Here is an 18,187-nt window from a genome sequence, read left to right on the forward strand (position 1 = left end):
TTCTTCGGTATTTAACTGAGAAGCGCCATAAATTCTTCACATACGACGACAAAACTGAGCGCTTGTTCAAAGTCGTATTGAAAGGTCTCCCCAGTGATGATAAATCACTAGATGAGATTACAATTGAAATTTCTCAATTACCTACTTGGGTTTTCACCAGTCCAAGTAATTAAGATGAAAAAGAAATCTGGCTCTGGTACTTTACAGAGGGGTATTTCTCAAGAATTTTATTTAGTTCACTTTAACAACGCCTGTCCTGTGAGAGAAGATTCCAATAAAATTAAATGTGCCAATTGTGAGGGCAATCATGAATCAAATTTCTGGGAATGCCCTTCACGCAAAAAAGTTTTGAATTCCCGTGCAAAATTGATGACGTGAAATTCCAATAGGATCCCAGATTCGCCGGGTAAATATATTTCAAACGCTCTAAATCCGCAATCATTTGCCGGTCGAGCAATTCATACCCAACACAATCAACGAACAAATTTTGCTCCTACCTCAACCCGAGTAACGGTCAGTTCGTCGAATTATAATTTTACAAACACCCCCACCTATGCAAGCATCGTTGCAGACAGGCAAAATTTCATTTCTGAAAATTTACCGACGATGAATGACTTTCATACCCATTCTTCAACGGGAAATAACGTTCGTTCTGACGACGAGGTAGCATGTCTGCTTCCGACTTTGATTTTCTAAATGAACAATTGTATCACATAATTGATGCAATATTCAAAGAAAATACTAAAACTGAAGCTGTTCAGGTTGGTATCAAATATACTCAAAAAAATTGTTATTGGACTTCGTTTTAATGGCAAGTAATTAGTAATTCTTTGAAAATTTTAAATTGGAATGACCGCTCTTTAAAGGGTAAGGAAGATGAATTATTCAACTTCCTTTCAGTTCATAATGTGCACATTGCCATTATAATTGAAACATATTTAAAACCTGGTCGTTTCATCAAAAGAGATCCAAATTATTTTATTTTCCGAAATGATCGTCTTGACAGCGCCTGTGGTGGGGTCGCCATTGTCATTAATAGACGTATCACACATAAATTATATTCTTCGTTTGAAACCAAAGTTTTTGAAACCTTAGGAGTTTCTGTTGAAACAAATTTTGGACAATTCTCTTTTATTGCTGCCTACTTGCCTTTCCAGTGCAATGGGCAGCAAAGGAATTTGTTGAGAGCTGATCTTCAAATTCTAACTCGCAACAATTCCAAATTTTTCATAATTGGTGACTTATATGCCAAAAACCGTTCATGGAATACCTAATGCTCAAAGCAATTCCAATGGTAAAATTTTATTTGAAGATTGTTTTGCGGGATATTATACTATTCAATATCCCAATGGACCAACTTGTTTTTCTTCCAGTCGAAATCCTTCTACAATTGATTTAGTTTCAACGGATTCAAGTCAGCTGTGTGGCCAATTGGTAACTCATACTGACTTTGACTCTGATCACCTTCCTCTGACGTTTGAAATCTCACAAGAAGCCATTAACAATCCAATCAGCTCTACTTTTAATTATCATAGAGCTGATTGGGATTTATATCAAACGTATATCGATAGGAATTTTGATCACCTTCGATGAATTTTTCACATTAGTTCGTCAGGAAACCTTGAACAGCTGGCAACAGAAATGGACAAATGGGGAGTTGGGTAGATGGCTGTATTCAATTCGCTCGCAGGTGTCGAAGCGTCCATGGTTCAAAAAATTGAATATGGGACGAGACTTCATTCGAACCATGTGTCGTCTAATGTCCAATCACTACACTCTAAATGCACATCTTTTCAGAGTGGGACTCTCGGAAGTAAATCTCTGTGTTTGCGGCGAGGATTATTAGGACATCGATCATGTCGTGTGGGCTTGCGAGGAGCATCTTGGCCCCAGATCTGCGCTAACTGAACATCTCCGGGTCCGAGGAAACCAACCAAAGCCTATTAGGGAAGTGTTGTCGGGCCTTGATCTCGAGTACATGTCCCTGGTCCACCAATTTTTGAAAGTTGCTGATGTAAAACTGTAATCATTGTCTGCCCACTCCCTTGTCTGTCGTGCCCTATATCGAATTTGTTGATTGTGAACATCAGCATCGTAATTACTTAAGCACCCTAAAATCCTTTCCTTTCCTATTGTATTATTGTATTCCCTAACCTCGACTAAACCGCGAGTCTTTCGGTTCCCCAAAACTAACACTATGTTGATAAGAAAATTATTTTGAGCTTTTTAGTGGAATGTCTTCACTTGTCATAAGACGAGTTTATACAATCCATTGATTCCACCATTAATTGTATCTTGACAGATACGTATTTCGACCTCAACAGTAAGGTCGTCTTCAGTGTCTCGTACTTGACTCGACTTTACTAACTTGACTACTTACTAAGTCAAGTCAAGTACGAGACACTGAAGACGGCCTTACTGTTGAGGTCGAAATACGTATCTGTCAAGATACAATTAAGTGGTGGAATTCAATGGGATTGTATAAACTCGTCTTATGACAAGTAACACTATGTATAAGAATCAAGAAATGTATTGTTAAACTTGATGTCGGCTCCGTAACGCTTCACGGCAAATGAGCCTTCCAAATAAACGAAAGATTAAAAAAAGGAATTTTGATGTTGATATTCCTCTCGATTTCAAAAGTGATATTGATAATGCTCTCGTATCTTTGACAAATTTAATTGTCGAAGCCAGAGGCATTGCAATTCTTAAATGTGAAATTAAATTCAACTCCATTATTATTGACGACGATCTTCAGCTACTGATCCGTTTAAAAAATATGAGGCGAAGGCAATACCAAAGCACTCGCGATCCCGCATTGAAAGTTATTTGACGAGATTTGCAAAATGTTATTTAAACACGTTCCGCTATTCTGAGAAATACCAACTTTGAGAATATTGTCTCTATTGTTCAAAACCGTTTTGGAAATAACGAAAATTCTTAAAAAACCTCAAAAGCCAATTCCAGCGCTTAAAGAGGGAAATAAAATTTCAATCCCAAATGGCGAAAATGCTCAAAAACTTGCTCAGCAGTTCGAGAGTGCCCATAATTTTCGTCTAGGTCGCACAAGTCCAATAAAGGATCAGGTTAGGCGGAGCTTCGAAGACATTCTCAATCAAGAGAATGTTTTTGACCCTTCGTTGGGAACTAGTTTGGATGAAGTGAGATCTATTACTACAAAATTTAAAAATATGAAAGCCCCGGGTGATGATAGTATTTTTTACATACTTATCAAAAAGCTCTTTATCCTTTTTGGTTAATTTATTTAACAGATGTTTTCAATTGGCGTACTTCCCAGATAAATGGAAAAACGCCAAAATTGTTCCAATTGTGAATCCAGCTGAGGCTTCTAGTTATCGTCAATCAGTTTGCTTTCTTAAATAAGCAAACTGTTTGAAAAGATTATTTTAAATAGAATGCTGGTTCATATTGATGACAATTCTATTTTTGTTGATGAGCAGTTTGGTTTTCGCCATGGGCATTCATTGCATCGCCATGCAATCTTCTAATGCAACGATTAGCTCATTGTACCCTTAGTATAAATTAGGTTAAGTTTAGTTTAAGTTGAAAACATTGAAATTTCTATATGGTTCAATTCAACCAGAGGAAAAAATCTAACTGCCAGAGGCAATTGAAATGTATTAACAATAACTAAAAATGTAACATAGCAAAAAAGGATAATAGTGTTAAGAAAACATGGAACACCTAGTCTGAGAGATGAATGCATGTATTGGATAATTAGCAAATAAAATTAGTTAAAAAAATGCCTGGTTCTCAGCAATTTGTTGAACTTTTACCGAGATCGCACAGCCGAGCCCCAGCAAACATGTTTTTTGATGAGATTGATTTAATGAGAAAGTTGCTAAAAATCAGCAAATAATTTGCCAAAAATCAGCTAACAAACGTCATTTATGCAGGGATATCAGTTTTTTACTGACGCACTGCTGTGCGGATTTTTGCCGAACTGCAGAAATAAAAAACTGAGTGTGCGTGTTTGGTCGAATGATCATTTATGATTACCTTTGTTTGGGTCCCATCTCACTGCTCAATATACGGTAATGAGAAAACGGACTCGCTAGCAAAGGTGGGCGTACAGGAAGATGAGGTTTATGATAGACAATTGGGTCATAAAGCCCTACATCGTTTATGGTTGCAAACGTTAGTGCATCGGTCAAGAATACTTGAACCGTTGTTATATAAATTATGATAATAGTCAGAAAAAATGACATGTTTTGTGTTTGAGACTTCTTAAGACGTGTTTTGGGCTGAGCAACGTCTGTTGCTGAAAAGGCAACATATCAGAACGAATGAGCCATCAGGTCCATATATTACTGTCAAATGTTGAGTCAAGTGCTCTGCGGTGTTTTGCTAGTGCGATTGAATCATATTATTCCGTACGTCAAACAAGACTGAAAATGTCGAGGAAGCATTTTCCAACTATTTTCAAATTTCAAATTAAACAATGTTCCTTTCGACTTTTGAGTCGAAAGAAAAACTGACGCGTTTAGAATGATTTACTATATCGTGCCCTAAAAGAAAATCGAATATCCATTCTTAATTTTGGGACCCAATTATCTAACGAAGAGTTTTTCCCACTAGTCCGTCAGAGTACTCTTCAGAGTTGGCAAATGAATTGGAAACACAACGAACTGGGCGGAGCCTATTTTCCATAGTTCCAAAAGTTTCTGCGCGAGCGTGGTTCAGAGGTACAGGACTTAAGTCGAGACTTCATTAGCGTGATGTCGAGGCTTATGTTCAATCACTATTTACCAAACGCACATATCTTATACAGAATAAACCTTGTCGATAGCAACTTATGTAGATGCGGAGCCGATTATGATGATATCGATCACGTTGTTTGGTTCATGGAAGTTCGAGGAGTTTTGGGAGACCGATGACATTTCAATAGTCCTGATTGATATTGTAGATACCTTGGGTTGAACTCGAGAACGATTTGAAATAACTTGAACATATAGTATTTAAGAAAATTGGGTTCACAAGATGCGCATATCCTTAGTGAACCAGATTGGGTATACATCGAATATCGATGATGAGGACATAACAAAAGCCTTGGTTGATCTGGTAGATACCGTGTGCTGAACTCGAGAACGTCTTGGAGACCCTTGAGTATCTCGTATTCCTGAAAACTGGTCACCGATTTTACGTTCAGGGTGACTAATCTTGGTGACTAAGCTTGAGTGTTCAGAATTATCAAACAATGTATTGGATTCAAACATTTTATATTCATTTGCATCCCTTCAGAAGCAAGATCTTCCCAAGGTTTCGGATATTTGGGTATTCAGGGTATAGTCAATCTTGGCTTCCGATACTCCCCCTTCAGTGTTACGTATTTTGTGAAAGGCCCCTTAATGATCAATTATGCTGAAGAAAGTGGGGACCTTGCTCTTTTCTGTGATCATATACAGCCAATCGCATATATGACCCATCCGTTCCGAAAGTTTAGTACAAACCATATGTTCGTAGATTTTGTCCTCGCATTTTTTAGAGCAAAGTAAGTAATTTGTTTTATGCATTATTAGTCACGTCAAATTTAATCGCTTCCAAATTCAAAAGCAAACCCGACATCGACCTTTTAGAGTTCGTGGCAATATTTTGCGCCTAAATGCCTACCGTATTTGTTACACCTGGCGCATCGTATCACAAGTGCGTAAAAGTAGCTGCTAAGTAGCGATGCAGTGCATTTACAAAGACGTCTCAGAAAAAGCTTTGCGCCTCACGCTTAGCTGCTTGCGCTTGCGTGAATCGATTCCGTCATCAAACCTGCAGCGTGGTTAGTTAGTTGGTCATCTGCCGCGAGCAAACGGAACTACCGCGCCGGCGGGCGAGGCTTGTTACGATGGAGAAGAATCAACAATCAGTTGCTTCTCTGCAGGCACGGAAAACGCGCGCGAATCTTGAAGGCAGCACCGCGTGGCTTAATCCTATCGAGGCTTACCTACCAGTTTGCAAGAGGATTGAAGAGTAGAAAAAACATCAAAGTTTGTTAAGTATCCGTTTGGTAAATTGCAGTGGCGAAACACCAATTCACGCAGTTTGTTGCAGTTTGACGCAAAAATAACTAGAAGGACAGCGTTGGAGATAAAACGAAGTTTTTCATTCGGATGTCAACATTATCAGTAATCGCAAAGTAATATGCAAGTCACAGGCACATCATTTCAAGTGATAATTGAGCTTATGACAAATTGGATGAAGTGCATTGATTGACGAATTATTTCTCTAGTGAAGATACCTCCGTCTTCTCAAGTGTGAATAATTCTTATCTCCTGTGGATCCGTCAGTGTATTGTCTTTTATAGTGTCCATAGATGTATTTTATTGTAGTGATAAATTAAGAGAGATGAGTTTGCGACAAATCCTGTGAATGAATATTATAACTTAGTGGTGGTTACTTCAGGTAAGAATACATTAAAAATTACACCAACGTGATGAAAATTTGACATTTATTGCAAAATTCGGACACTTGCATTTTCGTCGATTTTGATTGAATGCCGTAAAATTGACCGTCAAATAAATCTAGTACGTTTTGTGTAAAAGGTGCGCAGCTGTACAGCGCAAACCATGCTGGATTAGAATACCAGATCGGTTTGAGCAGCTTTTGGATGGGAAATCGGCCAGCCTTCCATCTGGGCATTGATTATTCGTACTAGACACGAGCATCCACAAATAAATACATTTGATAAACAATGAAAGTGCTTTTATGAATCTAAGTCAAAAGAAGAAAAATAGCCGTTCTTGCCGAAATATAACAGCACTCGCGCTTGTTGTGCACATCACAAGCAATGTAGCGTTTGTGATTAAAAAGTGCGCCCGTGGTGAAAAGTTAATTTCAGCTTATATTAGCTACATCCTAAATTCTAGATACAAAAACGAATACGATAGAGCTCTATAAACATTTTATTGCTTCATTTCATTCTCCAATCTTTGTCGGGATTAAAGGCTGTGACAAGAGTAGTTCATTGGTGCGTTCGCGATTCTCCTTTTCAACCTTCAATAATAATTTTTCTTCGGCGTTATGTAGCGTTGAATTTGATTACCATAAGCTGAAAGTTCCCGGTATTGCTTGGAACGATAATAAATTCCATAAACATAGAGATCATAGTGTAATTATAAATATATTTGCTTATTATTCAAGTGCAGAAAATATTTTGTAGTCTATTATAGATTGCAATTTTTGTCACCGTTCTTAACAAAATTACCTGATTCAGCATGAAAATGCATATTTAAATGTCATATTCATTAACAGTATGTACGTACAGACGGCCATCGTTCACACGCTGTCACGGAAACCAAAAAGGTTTATAGTTCAAATCCAAATTATTCTCTGCATTTAAAATGCTCCTCCGCCCAAGAGCAACTCCATTCGGAAAGATGACTGAAGATGGTATAAGTGCAATAGAGATACAGCCTGAGGTAACAAAAAGATTGATGAGAAATTATTGTTTGAAAAGGTCGGTGAATGACTTAGGTGATTTGACATACTTCCGGGACACGAAGACCATGACATGATTCCTTTTCTTGGTACTTCTTGGATTTCTCTCGTTTACTTGTTATCTTGATACTTTAAAGAAATACTTAAATAGCACGGTGTGATAAATTTGGTTAGTAAGCAATGCAAGGAGGAAGTTTTAATAATTAACGTCCATATTGTTGTAAAGATTGTAGGTATATACATATCGACGATTTCGTGTAATACTGGCACAACTCAATTTTTTTCGCTATGTGTATATTAAAATTTAATGATTTTTCAGTAAGTTCATATAATCTACACAGCTAATAATTTTGAAAATTCTACGACGTGTACAATTGCAGCTGACCCAAATAAACGAATAAACATTCGATATCCAATTGAATTTGATTAAATTTTACAAGCTAGCACAGTTTAAATTAATTTTGATTTGTAAGAACACTAATATCGATTGAATTTTGCGTTTATTAGCATGCTCCAAATATGTGCATGAAAATACATTTAAAATCACAACATATTTTTATCTGTGTATGAATTTATCAATTTTTTAATGTTTTCTTGCTGAAACACAGAAAACTAATCCATTTGTATCAACACATAAAGGAAGAACTGCGAAATTCGAAATATGTAATCACAAAATATAGAAGTTTCATTTTTTTGAGTCATAAGTTGAAAACGTCGTTTTCAAAAAATTGCAGATTTTGAGTTGTGCCTGTATTGCACGAAACCGTCGATATATAATCGTGGAGTAAACCATTTGTGCTTGCGAATCAGTCAGTCGTCTAGGCCCATTTGCATTTGGAGGGTATGTTAGATTCCCTCCTATACTTAAACGATGACTTTTGCCATTAAAATTATTTTCTCAAAAATGCTCTATAGTAATTTCTATACAATTCTTAAATGGCACGTGCACATCCAAATTGCATCCAAATAAACTAAAAATTTAGGAGGTCCATTCAAATAACAAATGTTCAACCTATTAAAAACCCAGATTAATCCACCTAGCGGTGATGGAGCCAATTTTCAATAGGAAACAATGGAACAGGTACATTATGTGGAAGATAATTATTTGAAAAATGTATTAGAGGTATCCATTTTCCCTTCGATGGGACTCGAACCCACGACTCTCAGTATATGATCGGTATATAACAGCATGGGTCTCCGGGCCTCCTATGAAAAGTTCGTATTTGGAGCGAACATATAGCCTTTACGTATTTTTTTGTATACGAGAAAGGCGAAAATCAGACGTAAGACGACTTTTACAATTGTTAGATGCTATTTAAGCTTATAATTGCTTTTTCAAAACACTATCTACTGCCACGAATCCCTTCTTTATTTGTCTTTATTTGTTTGTTTATTATCCAACTGACAATGGTTTTCTCAATGAATATGACTTATTCTATTCTAAATCTATTTGGTAACGTCCGGCGGTACGGAAAACTTCTAGTAGTCGTTGTCGAAACACATCAGCAGAAACATTGTATAGTCAAAGTATGAAAAATACGAGAAAGGCAAAAAAAAATGATTTAATTGTTGGCAGATTGCACGGACGGGCTCGTTCAAAGCATAATTGCTGCTCCTGGATTCCAGAAAAAGAAAGTTACGATGACAAAGCGGTCTTTCTGGTGCGTATATCGATGTCATATCGGTGCCAATCGATGTCACCACCTGTGAGCAATGTTCCTGCAAACGTTGCTTGAGCGAATCTTCTTCTCACGTCTAGTGGTTCGATTCTCAAAAGACGACAGCGCTCCTCGTACGGTGGCAAATCCCATTGATCAGCTTTTCTTCTTCTTGGCATTACACCCCACACTGGGACAGAGCCACTTCGCAGCTTAGTGTTCATTAAGCACATCCACAGTTATTAACGAGGTTTCTAAACCAGGTTACCATTTTTGCATTCGTGAGGCTAACACGATGATACTTTTATGCCCAGGGAAGTCGAGACAATTTCAAATCCGAACATTGGCTATACCGGCACCGGGAATCGAATCCAGCCACGCTCAGCATGATCTTGCTTTGTGACCGTGCGTCTTACCGCATGGCTAAGGAGGGCCCCATTGATTCCATTGATCACGCCAACCAATAAAGCGTAGTGCATACCCATGGGCGTAGCCAGGATTTCAAGTAGGAGGGTGGGGTATTTTTTTTTTGGTCCTCTGAATCGTAGTTTTATAAAAACACGCTATTTCACTATTTCCTTCTAAGTTCCAAAAACTTTGAAATTAAATCCACAACCAACAGTAAAGGCTGGATCACAATAGCACGTTGCGTGTCGCATCGCGCTGAGCTTTCAAGTACTTAGCGTTTGTACTAAAACGCAACGCCAATGAACGTGACGCATTCACGCCCACAATGCAACGTTGCGTTGTGCGTTTGTTTAGCAACAATAATGATTAAAACAATAATGGATTTAAAAATGCATGATTCATTGCAATTCAGATATTTTTAAATAATGTGAAAAAATTATTAACGAACTTAGTATTCACAAATAATATAAAAACGGCTATAACAATTGTTATAAAAATCCTGCAGTCATCCATAAGTTTTAGAAAACTAGAACCATACATCTGAATTTCTAAACTAATCCTCTACTGAAATAATATTTATTATAAAATGGGCAGAAAAAAATGCAACTACAACAAATCGACAATTGCTCCCGGCATTCTATCGGGAGTTCTATAAGGGATTCTTTAAGAATGCCTTCAGTAACTTCTTCGGCAATGTCTTCAGGAATTCCACCATAAATGTTGCCGGTAATGGATCAAAAAATTCCACCATTATTAGATCCAAGAAATCCTCCACGAACTCCTCCATAAGTTCTGCAGGGAATTCTTTCGTGCTGTTTCTCATAAAAAAATGAAAAATTGCACTGTAGAATTCCTAAGAATATTCCGTGGAAATTCCGCAGAATTGCCAGTAAACACTCCTGAGAATTACATCGAAAATGAAGTTAACAATGGAATTTTCGGAGGAATTCCTAGATTAATTCCCGAAGAGATCCTGAAAGAATTCCGGTGGAAACTTCAAGATTTCCACTGGGAGATCCTCCAGGATTTCCTCCGAGAACTATTCCGGTAATTCTATTGACGGTTCCTAAGGGGGTTCCTCTGAAAATTCTTCCGGGAATTTCTCCAAAATTTCCTCCGGGAATTCATTCAGGCTTTCTTTCTGGAATTCATATAGAAATTCCTTCAGAAGCTCCTCCGAGATTTCTTCTGGGAGTGTCTTAGAGAATTTTCCGGGAGGTCCTCTGCTGATGATAATGATCCAGCTACATACCCCTACAAAGGTTTCAGCTAGACGAATGAATTCTCCAAGATTTTATCCGAGAATACATATGGTAGTTCCACTGACAGTTCCTCCGGTGGCTCCTCCACCGGAATTCCACCGACAGTTCCTCCGGGTGTTCCGCATATTCATCCGGGACTACCACCAGTAGCTCTTTCAGGAAATCTTTCAGGCTTTTTTCAGGAAATCTTTTAAACTTCCTTCAGAAATTTAGCTGGAAATTCCTCCGGAAGTTCTTCCGATAGTTTCTCTGGGAGTTCTTCGGGGAGGTCCTCTAGGAATTCTTCTAGGAGTTCCTCCTGAAACTCCCCCGGGAGTTCTTACAGGAGTTCCTCAGGCAGTTCCTTCGGGAATTCCTCGGGAGAGAGAACTTCGCGGAGAACTGCCGGTGGAACTTCTGGAGGAATTTCTTGAAGAACTACAGGAAGAATTCCGGAGGAAATCCTGCAGGAGTTCACGGAGGAACTTTCGTTAGAACTCCCGGATGAGCTTCCAAAGGAACTTTCGTAAATAATCCAGGAGTAACTCCTGGAAGAATTCTTAGAGGACCTCCCGGAGGAACTCCTAGAGAAATTATCGGGGGAACTTCTGGATAAATTCCTAAGGAAAGCCTAAATGAATTCCCGGAGAAAAGGAGAAACTCCCGGAGGAATTTTCAGACCGGAGTTGAATTTCGACGGATTTTTCGAAATACCATTTCCATGAAATTCCAGCCAAATATCCTCCAGGAATTCCCTGTCAAGTTCCTGGAGGGATTCACGGAGTAACTCTTGGAAAAACTCCTGGAGGAGCTCTCGGAGGAATTCCCACAAGAACTTCCAGAGGAATTCCCACAAGGAAGTCCTGAAATAATAATTAGAGAAGAAGGAATTTCCGGAGAAATATCTGAAAGAATTCCCGGAAAAATACCAGGAGGAATTAATGGAGAAATTCCCAGATAAAATCCTGAAAGTGTTCCCAGAAGAATTGCTGAAGAAATTACCGGATGAGTTCCCGGGGATTCGTTCTGAAGAAATTCCTGGAAGATATCCTGGAGGAACTCTCAAATTGATTTCCGCATGAAATTCTGGAGTAAATTCCGAGCGAAGTCCGGAAAGAACTCCAGGACGATTCCGCGGAAAAATTTCCGTATAAATTTCCGAAGGAATCCTTGGAGAAGTACCTGAAGGAATTCCCGGAAAAATACCTGGTAGAATTTTTGGGAAAATACTTGGACGAATTCCTAGAGAAATTGCTAAAGAAATTTCTAGAGGAATTCTTGAGGATATTCTGAAGTAATTGCGGAAAGAATTCCAGAATGGAATCCTAGAGCATTTCGCTATTGAATTTATGGAGGTATTCCTGGAAGTTATCCCCGAGGAATTGAAGGAATAGTTCCTGGAGGAATACTCGGAGAAGTCCCTAGAAGAATTTCCGAAGGAATTTATTATAGATTTACAATGGATCGAAATCAGAGGATTTCCCTCATGATTTCCTGATGAAACTTCTGGAGGAATTATGGGAAGAAATTCCGTATGAATTCTAGAATAAAAATTCTCGAATGCATTCCTGAAGGAAATGCCGGAGATTTTTTTGGAAGAATAGCCAAAGAAATGTCTCGAAGTGAAACTTGGAGAGAAGAAAAGAAACCTTCAAGGAATTTCCTCATGTATTTCCTAAACAAATTTAGTGAGGGATTTCTTTACGTATTAATGTTATTACTGAGCTTCACAATTGAATGAAGGCATTTCAAACAGAATACAATTTTAAAAAAAATTCTTGAGCCCGAAATGTTTCGAGTTGTTTTGAACTTTCATATATTATGGACCGTGGATACCTTAATAATACCCGACGCTCCCCCTGCCCCCCTCTGGCTACGCCCTTGTGCATACCTCTGGCTACGCCCTTGTGAACGGCTTCTACTCGAGCAATCCAATCGACTTGAAAAGGACATCACACAACAACAGCATTCGATTCCAATAAATATCTCACGATGGAGCAATAGAGAGACCTGAGGCACATCGGATCCCTGAAATCATCAGCGATTTTGATTATAAAGCCAAGTTGACGGTTAGCTCTGTGCCCGATATCGCTATAGTGGACACGGATTGTGAGGGCACTGTCCAGGATAACACCAAGGTCCTTAACTTGCCGAACCCGAAGAAGAGTCTGTCCGTTGAGGACGTAGTCGAATGTGAATGGCTGATTTTTCCGATGAAACGAGATAATGTTGCATTGTTCGATACATAGTCTTAGCAAGTTTCTTGAGCACCACTCAGCAAAGATGTTTACCATGTTTTGTAAATAATATCAGTCCAAGTAACTTTTTACTATTCTGTCTATTTTTGTATCGCCTGCGAATAAGTAGCGGCATCTAGGAGGTAGCAACAGGGAGCCGTCATTTATGAAAATAGAAAATAGAAGTGACCCAAGATTGCTGCCTTGCGGGATTCTTGAATTAGTGGCAAATACCTAGTTGGGATTCCGAACATCCTATTTTTACGCTGACTGATCGGTTCCGCAAGTAGGATCTACACCAGTCTAGGCTCCTTGAGGATGCTCCGAGTCTCTCCAGTTTGGCAAGCAGAATTCCGTGGTCAACTGTGTCGAACGCCGCCTTCAAATCCATGTATGCAGCATCACCCTGCCAACCTAAGTTCATGCTCCGTAAGCAGGAGGAAGTAAACTGTATCAAACTCGTGGATACAGAACGCTTCGGGTGATTGGCGTAGCCAGAAAATTTGTTGGGGGGGGGTTATATCCAAAACCACCCCCGTAGCTACGCCACTGCTTCGGGTAGAACCCGTGCTGATCTTTGTCGATGTAGTTTTTGCAACACGTAAACAGGCAATAGTTCACTATTATTTCAAATAACTTGGAGCAAGAACATAAGGAAGTAATGCCCCGATAGTTTGCAATATCGCGTTTGTTTTTTTTTGTGAATCGGAAACATGAAGAGAAATTTCCAGTGTGTCGGGAACACACTACGCTGAACTGACAGATTAAATAGCATTGCTAATGGGTAGCTCAAAACCTCTTTGCATAGCTTTAACGCGGATGCGGGTATTCCGTCAGGACCTGGAGCGAACGATAGCTTCAATTTCTGCGTTGCTGCTATCACCATGTCGGCTGTAATGCATTTCACAGATTTTCTCAAAAAAAGCCCTTTATGATATCTAACGTTTCCTCCAAACAAACTACAGCGAAAAAATCAACAGAAACGATGCTATTAAAAAAGCGCACGAAATCGACAAAAAGCAACACTGTGTAATGCGGGGAAGCTCGAAGTTGGAGGCATCACCTGGCATATCAACGATTGTATCGTCCACTTGCGCTCCAGATGCGGAAAATTCGTTGAAAACTCGTTGGAAATGACGTGCAAAGAGATTGCATTTCTCATGTTCATTGCTGGCCGTCGTGTCTCCTAGAAACATTGTGCATGACAGTCCTGACTCTTTCCTCTTGTCGTTCACGAATGACCAAAATCTCTTGGGATTAGCACGAAGACTAGCTTCCGTTCGCTTCATGTACCGATTGTACAAGCAATGGTTATAGGTACGGTAGCGCTGGCTACCGTACATTGAATAGTCGTTTGTAATAAGTTCATCGTGAATTACTGTATTTTCGGGGAGCAGTTGATCGTTCTCGCTTTAGTGTCCGTAAACGAGAGTTAGACCATGGCGGTTTTTGTGGAGGTCTGCGAGCTGGTGCAACATGGAAAATTGCCTCTTCTACCTTGTTACAGAAGTAATCCACTGTGTCGTTGATATGACTGGATGTTTCAAAAATTATATATAACTAAAATATATTTTGAAGAAACTGTTCTCAAGACGCAGAAATTTTAGAATTTTCAAAATTCGTCAATGCAAGAATGCAAATTGAAGAAACTGTTTTCGGAATTCAGGGATAAATCGTTAAAAATCCATACGAATTTGAAGAGCATCTCAGATATCAGGAAAATTTTTAGAATACTTGTTATCGTTGATCACAAAAAAAATGCTATCCGAAATCAAGAAAGCTAGGGAAGGGGTCCTAAATTCTAGTTTTAGCAGGAATAATAAAAGCATGAGGAATACTACTCTCTGTAACGGCTATTTTTACCGTATCCCGTGGAAATTCTGAAGAATTCCCAGAAAAAGCCCCGTAGGATTTCCATATGAAATTCTGTAGAGTTTAAATTTTACGGGGAAATTTCGAAGAATCAGGATCTAAAAAAAAATGCAAAGAATTTTCCGAGGAAATTCCGAAGAGTTTTCCGAAGAATTTCCCGACCAAATTTTGGACAAAATTCTGGATGGAATTCCAAAGAATTTTCCAATAAAAATATCCAAAATAATTCCGAAAAAAATCCGGGTGAAGTTTCAAGGAATTTTCCGAAGATTTTTCGAATAATTGAGAGAAAAAACATCGAAGAATTCGCTAAAGAAATTACAAACGAAATTTTCCGAGAAAATTCCAAAGAATTTGTCGAGGAAATTCCGGAAAAATGAACTTCCCGAAAACTTTTTCCGAAGAAATTCCAAAAACTTGCTAAAGAAATTCCAAAGAATTCCCTGAAGGTTTTGCATAGAATTTTCTGAGGAAACATTCGGAAAATATTCCAAGGAAATTTGAAGAATTTCTACAGGAAATTCCTAAAAGTTTGCCGTATTTGTAGAGATAGATGTAGACATAGAAGTGTTGGTGCTGATACAGTGCTTGATGGGGATGTGTTTGAAGTTGTGGAAGAATTTCTTTACGTTGGAACCCTTGTGACATGTGAAAATGACGATTCCCGTGAAGTGAAAAGAATGTATGGTTGCTAAGCATACGGCCTTCTGCGGATTTCGTACCAGTTTAGGCCCTTCAACATGTAGATGGAAACAAAATTTGCTCTGTATATAACTCCGATTCTATCGGTGGCCCTTTACGGACATAAATTTAAATTTGTTGGCTCCATAATTTGTTTGGAAATATCAACTGAATTTGTCAATTATTGTTATTTGTTATATGTTCAGAGATAAAAGAATATACATTCTTAATTAAGACAAATAATAAATTAATGGTTAATTGTAATACTTTCTGAGGATTTTGAAAGAACTTTATCTGGACGAAACATCAGAGGAAACTAAAGCTAGGCTCTCAGGCCAAGATTCGCTTTGTGTGAAAAAATATCATCAACCGAGGCAATAGTTTCACAAGATTGAGTCAATAAAAATGTTTTGTGAATGGCAAGGGGGGCCACCTTGGCCTAGCAGTACGAGACGCGACTATAAAACTTTGAAACAAGGCCATGCCAAAACTAAAACTGTTCCATTCCTGGTCCGGGTAAAAAAACTTTCAGGTTGGAATTCTTCTTGACTAGATAATCATCATGTTAGCCTAATGCCATACAAATACAAAAATTATTACCATACCAATATAAAAAGATTCAAAAGCAAAAACTTCGTCTGATTTTTTTTTGAATAATTTGGTCAAATCTTTTTCTTTTTTAATAACTTTACATTCCAACTGCAACTTGGCCTGCTTTTCAACTTTACAAATCTAATGAGCATGAAGTGTCTAAATGACGCTGTGAATTTTAACTATAAAAGATAGTGCCAATTGTGCGGTAATTCATACCATTTTGGTTGCTTAAAATTTATAGGAAAAGATTTAAAAATTATGAGTTGTTTTTCCACTTAACCCAGTGAGATGGGGTAAGTGGAAAACCCATGTTACCTTGACCTTCAATTGTGATGAGTAGTTACATATAACTAAAATCAAAAAGGGAATTGTGAAACGGCCTTTCAAAAATCGCTAAAACCAAAAAAAATGCAATAACTTTGGCAATGACTGACTGACTTTGGCAATGACAAGTATTTCTAAGAAAATCGCAATTTTCTGCAGCATTGTTTATTCAAAAGAAAGTTCGCACAAATTTCGACCCTACTTATGTTGATGTTTTCCGAACTGGTGAAAACTGTCCAAGCTTATTTGTCTAAGTAAAAATTAAAAATCAGGATTTTCCGTTAGGGGAGAGTAGGGTACAATAGTCCTTTAAATACAAATTTCAAAAAATACATCAAAATATGTGAGTTCTAGCAGAATATACATTAGTATAAAAACATAACGTATTTCCTTTCAAATTTAAAAACTTATTCAAACTTATTTCAGTGCGACGACTTAAGAACCAATCAGATCAATCAAATAATAAGTTTCTGCACACTGTTTGTTTGCAAGCCTGTATGTTAGAATCGCGACTGCATTTTTATCGATGTTTCAGCATCTGGCTGAAACTTACAAGGTTTATTTCTATATGTAGATGAAACTATTTGGCAAAATATTAGAATGGGGAGAGTGGGGTAAAATAGATCTCCAAATATAAATAATGTTACCAAACCAGATGATCATAACCGCACTTCTTAGTTTTGATTATTCCGACCCAATTGGCAACTGTTGAACTAAATATAACACTGAACACAGATAAAAATATGTTGTGATATTGAATGTATTTTCATGCACATATTTGGAGCATGCAAATAAATGTAACTTTCAATCAATCTTACTATTCTTTAAAATCGAAATAAATTTAAAAGGTGCTTGCTTGTAAAATTCAATCCAATTTAATTGAATATCGAATGTTAATTGACTTGATAGGATAAGCTGCAATTTTACACGTCGTTGGATTTTTAAAATTATTTGCTGTGAACTTCAGAACAATTTGATCTCGGGATTTTGCTAGTTTACTTCGAAATTCTTCCAAGATACTACGCTTTTTATGGTTTTTATCTGTCAACAATTAAATACTTCACAATCTCTCAATCTCAAAAAATAACGTGAACTAGTTATCTAGTCATGTTTTTTATATAATATTGCGACGGAGGTATTGTAAACGCCGTCAAAATATTGTCCCACAAAAATATATTCCCACCAGTTCCTTCATATATGGGTGACGTCTGAACTGCAAGAACGATGGTTCAAGAACGATGTAAAGCACAATCCAATGCTTTAGCTAGTTTCCATCCATTCGGAAGTGTGAACATTTGTTTTGGTACTTCAACACGGTAGTCTATTCCTCGGTGAAAATAGCAATAGATAGATTTCTCAAAAAGTATTGCAAGCTGTTACTACCCAAGTACTACTTTTTAGCAAACCACACCTTTGATGGTTGGTTCGAAAAAATGTTCATATATGGTTAGAAAAGATTTTAGGAGAAAAAGGCTGGTATTGAAAGGATCTTTTTTACACATCAACTATACAGTCTCGTCAAGGTACTCAAGCACTTTCAGGTGGTGTAAATTAAGCCGAGAATAAAACAGTTTTTCTTGGTAATCTTTTTATTAATTGATAAGGCGATCTACAATTTATATAGTTTATCTAGTTTATCTTTAAAATGAATGCAACTTTGTTAAACTTTGGAGAGTTTTTCTCACAGTTGTGTAAACATAGAATCGAGGGTATTCTATCACCT

General features: G+C 37.8%; 1 protein-coding gene across 1 annotated transcript in view; it reads left to right on the forward strand.

Annotated features, from left to right (window-relative positions):
- The first annotated feature begins 5,892 nt into the window (after nt 1–5,892).
- Nucleotides 5,893–18,187, forward strand: part of LOC134219752 (uncharacterized) — a 67,812-nt gene continuing 55,517 nt past the window's right edge. Inside the window, exons 1-2 of the mRNA XM_062698618.1 lie at nt 5,893–6,148; nt 6,317–6,414. The gene's annotated coding sequence lies outside the window, so the exon portion shown is untranslated. The remainder of the gene's footprint in view (nt 6,149–6,316; nt 6,415–18,187) is intronic.

Source organism: Armigeres subalbatus, chromosome 3 (genome assembly GCF_024139115.2).
Source record: "Armigeres subalbatus isolate Guangzhou_Male chromosome 3, GZ_Asu_2, whole genome shotgun sequence".
Lineage (NCBI taxonomy): Eukaryota > Metazoa > Arthropoda > Insecta > Diptera > Culicidae > Armigeres > Armigeres subalbatus.